At 37.8% G+C, this 12477-nt stretch overlaps 1 protein-coding gene across 3 annotated transcripts in view; it reads right to left on the bottom strand.

The window, feature by feature from the left end:
• Positions 1 to 12477, bottom strand: part of LOC129241700 (ABC transporter G family member 23) — a 107577-nt gene that overhangs the window by 45097 nt on the left and 50003 nt on the right. The window lies entirely within an intron of this gene.

Here is a 12477-nt window from a genome sequence, read left to right on the forward strand (position 1 = left end):
TCAAATATCAAAATTATAAAAAAAAATTTTGTAAATCGGGTTTTCAAATTCTTTAAATCAAAGTCCAAAAAAACTTCTTTTGAAATATCAAAATTATGAAAGAGAAATATTTTTATCGAAATTTTTCATATTTTTTAAATCGAAATTCTCAAAAACTTTTCTTGAAATATGAAAAATATAAAATAAATTTTTTTTTATCAAAGTTTTTCATATTTTTCACTGCAGTGAAATAAACCGAAATTCAAAAACACTTCCCTTCAAAAAGCAAAATTATAAAATAAAAATTTTTTGTCGAGTTTTTTCATATTATTTACAGCGGGGCAGTGAAAGAAATCGAAAAAAAAATCTTCAAATATCAAAAATATAAAGACAAATTTGTTTATCGAAGTTTTTCATATTTTTTACAGCGGGGCAGTGAAATAAATCGAAATTAAAAAAAAAAAATCATCAAATATCAAAATTATAAAAAAAAAATGTGATCGAAGTTTTTCATATTCTTTAAACTGAAATTCAAAAAAACTTCTTTTCAAATATCCCAGTTATGAAAATAAAATATTTTTATCGAAGATTTTCATATTTTTTATAGCGGGGCAGTGAAATAAAATTTCAAAAAAAAAAAATTCTTCAAATATCAAAAATATGAAAGAAAAATTCTGTTTTTTGCAAGTCTTTCATGTTCTTTAAATCTAAATTCAAAAAAAAAAGTTCTTCAAATATAATATCAAACTTATGAAAATAAAATATTTTTATCGAAGTTTTTTATATTCCTTCAGCCGAAATTCAAAAAAACTTCTTTTCAAATATCAAACTTATGAAAATAAAATATTTTTATCGAAGTTTTTCATATTCTTTACAGCGGGGCAGTGAAATAAATCAAAATTAAAAAAAAAAATTCTTCAAATATCAAAAATAGAAAAGAAAAATTTTTTATCCAAGTTTTTTGAAAGAACACAGTAATTTTCCAGTATTTTCCACTTACACTGAAGAAAAACTGCTTTTCCCAATTAGCCATTTGAATAGTTATAGAAGGCTCTAAAAAAGCAATGTTTCGAACTGCATAACATCCACACAATGGCGCTCGAATTCGCCACACGCGAATCCGATGGATTATTCTCTTTGGCCCATTTTGGAGAGCGATGTCCGAACTAAAAGTTTCACCAGCCTCGAGGTGCTGACAAAAGCCATTGTCCGCGAGTGAGCCAAAATACCTGCAAGTCACATTCGGGCAGGTAGCGATTCGTTTCTGGACCGTCTCAGGCCATAGTCAAGGTAAAAGGTCGTCATATCGAGCACAGGTAAATTGATTCCTGATTTTCTATTATTTTCCCACAAATTTTGTACTTTGAATTCAATAAAAGTAATTTTCCTAACTAAATTTATGGTCTTTTTCATTGGTTACACATCGAGTGCCGGACCCTGTAAACACAACATTCTAAAATTAGTCACATTGCAATTCGTTCGCTTAAATCGACGTTTTAATTGCTGACCGCGAAAATCAATTTTTTTTAGTACCACGCCTTGTATGCTTTGCTTTTTTGTAATTAACTTAAAAACGAAAACTTTTCCAAAATCAATTTAAGCACCAATTATAAGTACAAGACTAATTAAGAGCTATAAATCAAGCCTATTATTAAAATTAGAAAACGCTTTAGGTAACAGGTTTTTTCGGCTTAAAAGAGTGCGTTGGTCACGTGCGAGAGTGCGAATCGAAATTCCCATACGCGATTAGCAGCAAAATATTTTACAAGTTCTCGTTCTCACAACTTCGATGCTATAGATAACCTTGTTTTGGCCGATCAATCACCGAGAAAACGAAAAGGAACGTGGAAAAAAGCTGAGAAATAACAGCAAATGTATAGTTAATACAACGACAGAGCTGTTGAAATTCAACCATCACTAAACAATTTTCAAGCATTTGAAAAAAAAAATGAACAACGAAAGGAAATTTGCTGCAGCAAAGGAGCTATGAAGCAGAAACGAAGAAGTTCAGTGACCTTAGGCTAAATTTGGAAACAAAGAAAACGGAAATGAAACAAAATTAAGATATCTTTAAAGAAAATTATTATTGTTTATGGGAAATGGAAAGCTAGCGGTAATACGATGATTAAAACCCGGCATTTGAAGGCTCCCCGCACGACACTAGCCACCTTTTCACATGCCTCATCAAACCCCACCAAATGGAACAGCGGTCGGTTGAGATTTTATAGAGTAACTGGCCATTGTTTAACAGGCAACCACGCTTGGTTGGAACTTCCATACTACGAGTTTGAAGAGCTGTAGAAGCTGTCTTAACACGAAAGAGGAAAAAACAAGGAAACACCTGCTATGTGAGTGTGAAGGTGTAGCCAGAAGGAGACTCTGCACTTTTGGTACCGCATACTTAACAGACCTACCGGATATAGCGCATTTTAAACTAACGAAGCTTTGCTCGTTTGTAAATTAACAAGGGCAGGGTGATGCAGTTTGGCCACTAAGCAGATGTGTGTTTATAGTAATCGCTATATTCTGAGGCTGACAAAAGTTTTTACAAGGTGAAGTCCAATATAAAAACAAAGTACAGGAGCTTTGTTTTGATAACTTCGAGTTTATTTATTCAAAATAGTCACCTCTGGCCTCGATACTCTGTTTTGCGCGATCTAAAAGCTTTTCGAAAGAGTGTTTCAGATCATTGAACGGAATGTTCTTCAGAATGTCGGTACAAGCCTTTTGGATGGCCTCTACGGATGCAAAACGTTTTCCTTTCTTGGTCAAATGCAATTTTCCGAATAGGTAGAAGTCACAGGGAGCCATATCAGGCGAATACGGTGAGTGATTGATGGTTAAAAATGCGATTTCTACTCGAAAAATCAGTCACAAGAGTGTATCGATGAGATGGTGCATTATCATGCAATAAGCGCCAGTTTAGACTCGATAATATAGATATCTGTACTGTTCTTACCCTGAAATTAAAGTTTGAATAGGTCGAGCCAAGGAGCACCAAGAAATTTTGTGGCTCCTAAAACACTCAGGCTAAAAAGCCTGAGATCGCTGGAAAGAGGGTAGATAGTCAGGAAGGAAAGGAGTATCAGAGAAAAAGATAGGAAATATCAGAGAAAAAGATAGGAAAGAATAGAGACACAGACAAAGGTAGCTAGTCCTGTGAGAACTTCCCAGATTCTTTGGCAGAACACTTTGCAAACCTGACCATCGCTCTTTATGTAGATTTCATACATATTCGCTGAACCAGTTCTTGATTCCTGCGGAACTGATTCAGATTATTGGCTGTGGTCGCTGTGGAGAAACCGCTGATCCACGGCTAATTTATCGGCAATTTCGTTTCCTTGAACACTGGAGTGTTCTGGAACCCTTATAAGTACAAGCCTGTTCTGTCTTGCTACAGAATTAAGCTTCTTCTTACATTCTTGAACAATCTTCGAGGTTTGCTTCGCGTTCTCCGGGGTCTTCAGTGCAGCCTGACTGCCTCTGAAACCACCAATTTGTTTCTTGCTCCATTTTCTCTCGATTATCTATTGGGCTACTTTGAGGATGGTAAAAATTTCTGTTTGGGAAACAGATGCCATTCCTCCCATAGCATAGTGATTCTTATTACTATCGTTTAAGTGCCATCCGGCTCCAGATCCTATTTCATTCTTGGACCTATCGGTAAAGAAAATATCCATCAAACCTCCCAGAATGCATTCTGGATTGCAATCTGACTTCAAATTTCCTTCCATATGCAACTATGGGTTTCAAGTCGTCTTTAGGTGCCAAACACAGTGGATACTGCTCAGATAGTAACTTAAACATTTCTCAGGTCCCGAAGTTCCGTCTTCGTGCCAGGAACCATATTTATGGAGTCTACACATTGTCTTTATTGCTTCCTGTTTTATCCTAAGATCCAAGGGGAGTAAATCAAGCATAGCATTTAGGGCATCGCCGTAGGTTGTACTCAAGGCACCCGTAATGCTAACCCTCACGTTTGGCAAATGTTTTTTAGCTGTGTAGCTGTTCAAGCCTTAAGAAGCTACTTAGGTTTCGAGGAAATATATTATTTTTTTTAATTAGTTTTATTTATGCATATTTGAAATAAAAAAGTCTTTGATAAACTCAATTGCCATATGAAGAGCTGTCGAAAATAGTCTGTATTTAATAGAAGCATTCCATATGCACTTAAACCAGTTTTTTACGCAGAAAACTGCGAAATTCCGCTTGAATGATACAATAACTCCACTCCGTTTGATAAAATCATCCATAAAAATGGCATATATTTGAATTTATAAAGTTCATTAAAAATACGTAAACATATTTTAGCAATACGCAAATTGCTTGGCCAACTTTTTAGAATATTTTAAAAATGTCAAAATAAATTTTTGTTCAACAAAAGTTTTGCGTGGAAGTGTAGCAACAAAAACATTTATGTGCATTTTTAGCACTCACATGTCACAGTCCGAAAATCAAAAATCTTTTAATTATAGAAACAACGCTGCGATTTGGATATATATGAATAAAATATAAAATTAAATTAACGTCAAACCAGAAGTAAATGTTCCAAGTAAACACTTGCCAATTCTATCAGTTTTTAGATAACCTGTGCTGCCATTGAAATATCTGAATAACGTAATAAAATTCTATTGACGTAAATTAAAAACTGAAAAAAGTTGCAAAACACTTCTTCTACACCAATTTTAGTACTGGTAAAGGAAACACTAATTGGCAGTATCCGGTTGAAATGTGTGCAAAAATTATGTATCAGCTTCTATGTCAACTCATAAAGAGTGGTTAAGTTTTAAGGACCGGTATTTTGAATAAAATACAATTTTTGTAAGAAATTATTGTCATTTCTCTTTATTATGATAATATTGGTAAAGCTCAATTACGTATATTTAATAAAATATGGGCCAAATGACCACCGCGGCCTCGGCGGCACACCTCCACCCGATGGTCCAAATTTTCGATGACGCTGAGGCATAATTGAGGTTATATGCCGTTAATGTACCGAATTATCTCATCCTTTAACTCTTGAATTGTTGCTGACTTATCGACGTACACCTTTTTATTCAAATAACCCCAGAGAAAGAAGTCCAACAGTGTCGTTGACGTTTAGATGTGGTTCACATTCAACATCGGCCCTTGAGATTTAACCATCCTTTATATAGTGAAACCTCGATATAAGGAATCTTGACAAAACGAGAAACTGCACGTAACACATTTTTTGCTGGTTTTTGCTCTGTGACAACTTCGTTTTTGTGAAATGTTTCAACAATGGAAAGGAGTTCTTTGTATCAAAACCACGCTTTCTTTCAACACCCTTTTTCGGTATTTGGCCGAGCTCCTCCTTCTATTTATGGCGTGCGTCTTGATGTTCTTCCACAAATGGAGGGGCTTACAGTTTTATGCCACCTCAATAATATTTTCAGAATATGAATCAAATTGCATTGTAAATATAATTTTTCCACATTTTTGCCACATGGTGCGAAGGGATTGCAGGGTGTTTACTTTCTCAGATTGTGAAACGTTTTTGAACCTTCTCAATTCTTAAAGATGAACCCATATGGAATGGATCCCTAAAAAGAGAAAAATACAAATTCCTCAGCGTAGAAATATCCTGGAACTCCCTTGAATTCCTTATGACAAAGCTAAGCATAGATCTAGACTTGGCAATCTTAAAGTCTATATGTTAAGAAAACGAAATTTTCGATATATAGACATGTCCGACATTGTGTGGAGTCACTGTCTGGTGGAACTCACTGAAAATGATGGCATGGGTGAAGAAACTAGAGAGAGTTCAATTGCGTGCTCTCATTGGAATCAGTGGCGCGCTTCGAGCTCCTTTTACTCTGTTTAAAGCAATATTAAATGTGGCACCCGTAGATATCGCAGGCAAAGCTGCTGCTGCACTTGTCACAATCAGACTGAGAGGTTCGCGCTACGGGCTTGACCGCAATTACGGACATTCAAGTGTATACTAAGAAACTTTGAGTTCATCCCCTTGGCGGCTGATCAATGCACACCCTCCCTTAGAGCAAGCAGAAAAGTCTTCACTCAAGTTCCTTGAAGGGAAGAGAGGGCGAATCGCAGCATTTGGAGACAGGGCCTGGTAAACCAGTTAATGGATGGCTTGAAATTGGGCGGAAGGGTTGACAGAGGATTATTCTGCGATTTCAGGTAACCGGACCACTGTAGTGAATTTGAAGCAGAAGTAGCGGCAATTCAAGAAGCAGTTGCTCAATTGTGTAATAATTGTCACTGAAGTAAATATCTACTTCGACAGCCAAGAGAGAATCAGGGCCCTGAGCTCGATAATGGTGCGCTAGGAAATGCTTGCGGAATTCCTGACTTAACTTTTGATCGAATTCATTCGAATTCTTTGATGTAAGGCTCATCTGTTCACCGGATCTTAGCGACATTGCTGGAAACTGCGCGGGGGATAAGCTAGCTAGACAGGGAATCCGTGCGGGAGTTTCCCCGCTGAGTGAAAGGATTGAGATCCCGTTGACTGCCTGAGGTCGTCTCCGGGAGAGGCGGAACTCGCGTCAACTGAGCAAATACACGAACTTGTAAGGACGCGAAATCTTTCTGGCCACGTGTAGATCGGAGGCGCTCGAGGGATCTTCTGAGCATAATAACATCTTAGCACTCGAAATCCGTAGTTGCCCTTACAGGGCATTGTCCACGAGGTATGCATGCTGTGAGACTCTTCATTACTTCGAGTCCTTTTTCTGTTAGCTGCATGAAGGATCAGGTGGAACCATCTCAGCATCTTCTACTTAGCTGCCGTGTTTTCGACAGCCTAAGATTTAGGTGTCTTAGCTCTCATTTCTTTACTACACCTGTTGATATAGCTTTCCTTGGTAATAAAAACCTGATTAACTTCATTAGTAGCACGAAGCGGCTAACACCGTAACTCAATCATTGGTCAATCGTCATCAACAAATACACATCCGCCCTCCTCCTTCCTTCTTTCCTGGTAGTTTCCTTTTCTTCTTATTTCCTTTGCAGTGGCATCACAAAAGACGAATTTCATTTTCGTCCAAGTGTGCTCTCTCTCTAAGAAAAATTGCGTATGCACGAACGACTGGAGCTTCAAATCTACGCACTCCCGAATGGTAGTCACGCACCAACCCATTCGGCTACGTGACCGCTAGTGACGAAAGCGAGCTTTTTTTTAAATATATAAAGTACAATAGTAATATATATATACATATATATATATTTTTTTTTTCATTGCAGAGTTTTATCAACCGTTGTAATCAAACAACTTTTGCAATTCTGATTTTTTAACAGCCAGTACAGTTTTCGTGATCACCCAAATTATTTGCATAAATTTTAAAAAGTGGGTTTTCCGCACACTTGGAGGTAAGGCGATCAAATAAAATGTATACACACCTGCATACATACATGCACATAGCCCGCGGGAGGGAAACGAAGCTAAGGTGGGCTTTTAGTGGGTGAGTCGAAAGACAAATCTTACACTTTTTGGCGTTCAATGCATCGCCTTCATAAAAAAACATTCATGCATACAACCCGTCTAAGGGAAGCTAAGGTGAAGCCGACGACACGTGATTTGCAAATAATTTCAAACAAGCAAAGTAAAATATTCAAGAACTCATCCGCATAAGCGTGCATGAATATCTGACGTTTAATATTTTATGAGCCACACAAGCGCGTAATAAAGAATTTCAATTAACGAAGCAGTTTTGTGAGCTTTCGGTGAATTCTACTTTATTACCCAGACGTGAATTGCTTAATAGGAATTTACGACATTAAAAATATTTTATTTTCGCGTGGTTTTTGAAAGAAGAACATAGAAAAAAAGAAAAATGTTAAGAGAATTAAGTTTTGATAAAAAGATTATAAATTTCTGTGGACTAAAACTAACACGCATTTAATTCAAATTTCGTAATTTTTCGAAATATTTTCACTATCTGGAAAATTTTTAGATTCGGAATTTGAGTTAGGTTAGGTTGGGTTTTTGTGGCAGCCAGTTTAGAGTAGCCAACTCACTTAGGGACCTACATGTGGTGACATTGTGAAACACGGGACCTTCAATGTTTATTCATTCTTTGAAGCTCTTAGATGTTCTTATGAAGCGTAGATAAGGTTTTATCCCAGCACCGAATAGTTACGTAAGAGAGTCAAAAGGACGTTTTCCTAAAAACCTTGCCCTCCTCCTAGCTAAGGCTGTACAATTAGAGAGTTGTACTGTTTCTTCCTCATTCTCATTTCTACAACTTCTGCCGTATTAATGGGAAAATATTCCTTGCCTAGAAGGGCGTGTACCTAAAAAGCTGCCTAACAGCCAATGACCAGCAACACACACCACGACCTTCAAGATGTTCTTTCTTGAGAGGTTGAGCGATTCTCCTGACCTTTCCTAATCAATTTGCTGTCAAATCAGCCTGGTTGTAACACAAGTATTTTCTTCTCTCCGTGACCTATTGGCCACTTGGAGAATATTATTTTTTATCCTACATTTGCCTGTCGTTATAGGAAATCCAATACTGCCGCTGTTTTCAAGCAGCGGAAAATTAGTACCCTTTCTGGCTAGCTCATCGGACTTGCAATTTCCTTCAATATCTCTATATCCCGGAACCCATATAAGGGTTGAAGGGACCTTTAAGATGATGCTAATATCATTTAGAGCTGCCAGGCATTCCTGTATAAGCTTTGATTTTAGTGTAACTGCCTTCATTGATTTGACGGCCGCCCGGCTGTCCGAGAAGGTATTTATTGGCGTGTGTGTTACGATGCACAGTTACCTCCTTTATGGCCAAGACTTCTGCCTGATATACCCTACAGTAGTCCGGACGTCGGACAGATAATTCTAATATTTATTCTGTTGGAAAAACTCCATAGCCTACTTTAATTCCTAGCTTGGATCTTTCCATGTAAGGATTTATTTCCCTTCTTCTCCATAGTGTTTGAGTATGCCACTTTTCTTGTTGTGATGCTAGTCTCGAAGAGCCTGTCGAAGGTGAGTTTAGGGAAAGAGTAGTCGCTTTCTTGATTGTCGAAAAGTAGTTGATTTCTTGTAGTCGAAAAGACACGAAAAGAGACAAAGTTACACATTGCATCAGTGGCGCCAGCAAGTGGAATCGGACAATCGCGGTAATAGCACAGACACATCAAATTTAGCGAAGTTCTCAACCATCTGTGTAATCTTTCTGCCAGAATAATGTCACACACAGATGGCGCTTCAAGATGGCAGTAAGAAGACGTTGTGCTTTAGCAACGACAGGTGGGCATTCCCACTCGACATTGAAGTCTTTTAGACATGAAAAGTATACCGATCCCACTCGACATTGAAGTCTTTTAGACATGAAAAGTATACCGATCCCAGGCAGTTGTAACGAGTTCTGCTTAGATCAGGCCAGTGACAAAGGAGGTGTTCTAACGTATCTCTTTCTTCTTCGCATGAACTACACGCGTGGTTGTGAACTGATTTCATTTTAGCTGCGTGATACGGAGCGAGACAATGCCCGTCAGTAATCCAACCAATATTTTACATTCCTTCCTTGGGAGTGATAGAATAAAGTTGATTGTTTTTGTGTTGCATGTTCCTAGTTTTTCGTTATTTTGGCAATCCTGTGGGAGGTCGAGGCTTTCCATATAGACTGTGCTCCCAGAGTTAGTTTCTCGTCTAGTTCTGTCTGTTTTTTTTTTTTTTGAAGCATTTTATTCCGTATGCCAGGTAGGTAGGTAGGTAAGATGGCAGGAGTACCACAGGTACACTTCAAGTGCCACTTACGTGCCGTTTTGATACCATAATGTGGACCACTACCAGTGAAAAGATTTAGGGAAGAGAAAAACCGTCTACAGTCTGGAGAATTTCTTCAAGTCATCCCCAAAGGGCACGCTAAGGAATCTCAAGCGCCTAGCCGCCAGAGCCGGACATTTGCAGAGAAAGTGTTCCACAGTCTCTTTCTCTGCAGGATCCCCACAGCTTCTGCAATAGGCGTTCTACGGAATTCCAAGAATCTCCGCATGAGTACCGATCACCCAGTGACCAGTGAACACCGCAATGAGCTTAGGAATTGAATTGCGGAGGACTCCCATCACCTTAAGCGTTTTGTTTCTGTCGTATTGAGGCCATAGTGTTTTCGAAATAGCACACGTTGAAACAGACCTCCATCTGTCTTGCGCTTTTTTTAGAAAGAAATTGTGTAGTTTCCCTTTAACAACGGTCAAGGGGATACCGATGTCTGAGAAGCCAGCTGACAGCTGAAACCGGTTCTGTCGACCCCTTCCTGGCAAGCTCATCGGCAATTTCATTTCCCTCTATATTCCTGTGCCCAGGAACCCAGACAAGGGAAATGTTTCCTGCACTTTCGAGACGTTTGAGTTCCTCCTTACAGGAGTTCACCAGAAGAGAAATGCAATACGGCGATGAAAGGGCCTTGATCGCAGCTTGACTATCGAAAGAAATATTAATGTCTCCCTCCCAACAGCGATCCCGAAGCATTTTGCATGCCGCAGGATCTCGAAGACCTCTGCTTGAAAAACGCTGCTTGTTTCCGGCAGTTTAAAGGAGACTGAAATGCTGGCTGATTTAAAGCAAACCCCCGCTCCCACTCCAGACTCCATCTTGGATCCGTCAGTGAAAACAGAGGTATCTATATTCGTACCGAATATGCCCTCTTTCCAATCTTGCCTGCTCGGAAAGATAGCCCCAGCACAACCCTTAAAGCACAGTTTGCGGATGGAGAGGTCAGTGCGAAGAACAGAGAAGGAAGGGGAGATCTGCTTCAAGATGCTATGTCCTACAGGAAGTTGTCTCCAAAGGCCAATTTCCTTCAACCTAATAGCACTCTGAGCAGCAGTGGGTTTAACCTGCAGATCCACAGAAAGTAAGTGTAGAATAACGTTGAGCGCAGCAGTGGGATATGTTCTACAAGCACCAGTGATGCCCACACATGCAGTTCTCTGCACTCTCTCTCTAGTTTGGTGGTGTTGTAGCCCTTCTGAAGAGCTAACCACCAAACTAGGCAACCGTATGTCAAAATTGGTAGAACCACTAAGTTGTACATCCAAAGTACGACACGTGGCTTGAGACCGTTGTATGCCAATTTTGAAAATATATTGAATATATTGACTTCTTCATTTTAATGAAAATCAGGGAAAATATGGCCGTTTACAGGTATCTGTCCGCTTAAAGTGTAAGTTCGAAATCGCTCACGAATCGCATTGATTTTTGCAAATTTTTTCCGCTGAGGTGTTAAGCCTTTTCTTACATAAAAAAGGCTTCCAAACGTGTGCTTTATATGGAAACAAATTCTGCGAATATTCTAAATAGATTCAGTTCATTATGTGAGCACAAGAGTAGGCATAAAATAAAAGGTCAATAAATTAATCCATTAATGGCAAAGATTTCGCAGGTTGAATATAATTTTTATAATTTTCATAAAATTCGATTCTATGTAAATAAATGGATTTATGTGTTGCTGTGTGTTATGAAAATCTACTATGTGTACATTTTTGTATTGTAGAATTTGCTGAAATAAAAAACTAAATAAAGTTGGACCAGATTTACGATAAATCACAAATTTGCATATCAACACAAAGTAAACTAGCCATTTTTCAGAACCAGATAACTAATTTACATTTAACGAGCAAAATACATAAATTTAAAAAACTTTGCAGAAATAAAAAAAAAGCCAATAAAAACCAAATTAGTAAAAAAAACCTATTTCAAATAATTTCCGTGCTAATTTTTGTTCTGTTTTTGTCTTAATATAATATCAACACCAATTTTAGACTTCCTTAACTCGATCGTGCGCTTCATATAATTTACACTCCGATTCAAATATATAATTAAGCAATTTGCGAATTTACAAAATAAAAATATATTATATATAAATAGAAATCAATTGAAAAAGGCGCTTTAACATTTAGCAAAATTATACAATGTAAATAATCAGGCTCTGAAAAAAATCTCAAAATAATTAGCGAAAATGTTTGTGCTATCAATCAGCAAAACAAATGATTATCGCACGCTGAGCAACTTGATTTGCATACACGCGAGCGTTCATTAATTGAAATATGCAAATCAACAAAAAAGAAAGAAAGAAAAAAAAGACAAGAAAATACAAAAACCCCAAATCAGCACCTTTTCGACACACTTTCCGCCATAGCTCGCAGCTAAGCCTTTCTTCCAGCCAACAATCGTTAATTTGTCTCAGCTTTAAATAACTAAAATCATGGGTGCGCCTCGAGCCGAAATACTCGTAAAAACGATTAGATTTGAAATCATCATAAAAATGTGCTCGGGCTAATTTTTACAGAGCAGTTATTACGAAATGTTTGAGTTGTAATATTTATTTGTAAAGTACAGGTGTAAGCCTTAAGGTTTCCTATTATAAATAGCGACTGAATTGAGCAAACTAAAATTTTTAGGTATCTGTTTGATGGCTGGTTGCTTAAGTGGTTGCAGCGGAAAAATCAAGCATTTTTGTATCTTTCTTCTGGCGTGACAATAAGTAGAACATGTTACATGGGTAC

Source organism: Anastrepha obliqua, chromosome 1, assembly GCF_027943255.1.
Source record: "Anastrepha obliqua isolate idAnaObli1 chromosome 1, idAnaObli1_1.0, whole genome shotgun sequence".
Taxonomy (NCBI): domain Eukaryota; kingdom Metazoa; phylum Arthropoda; class Insecta; order Diptera; family Tephritidae; genus Anastrepha; species Anastrepha obliqua.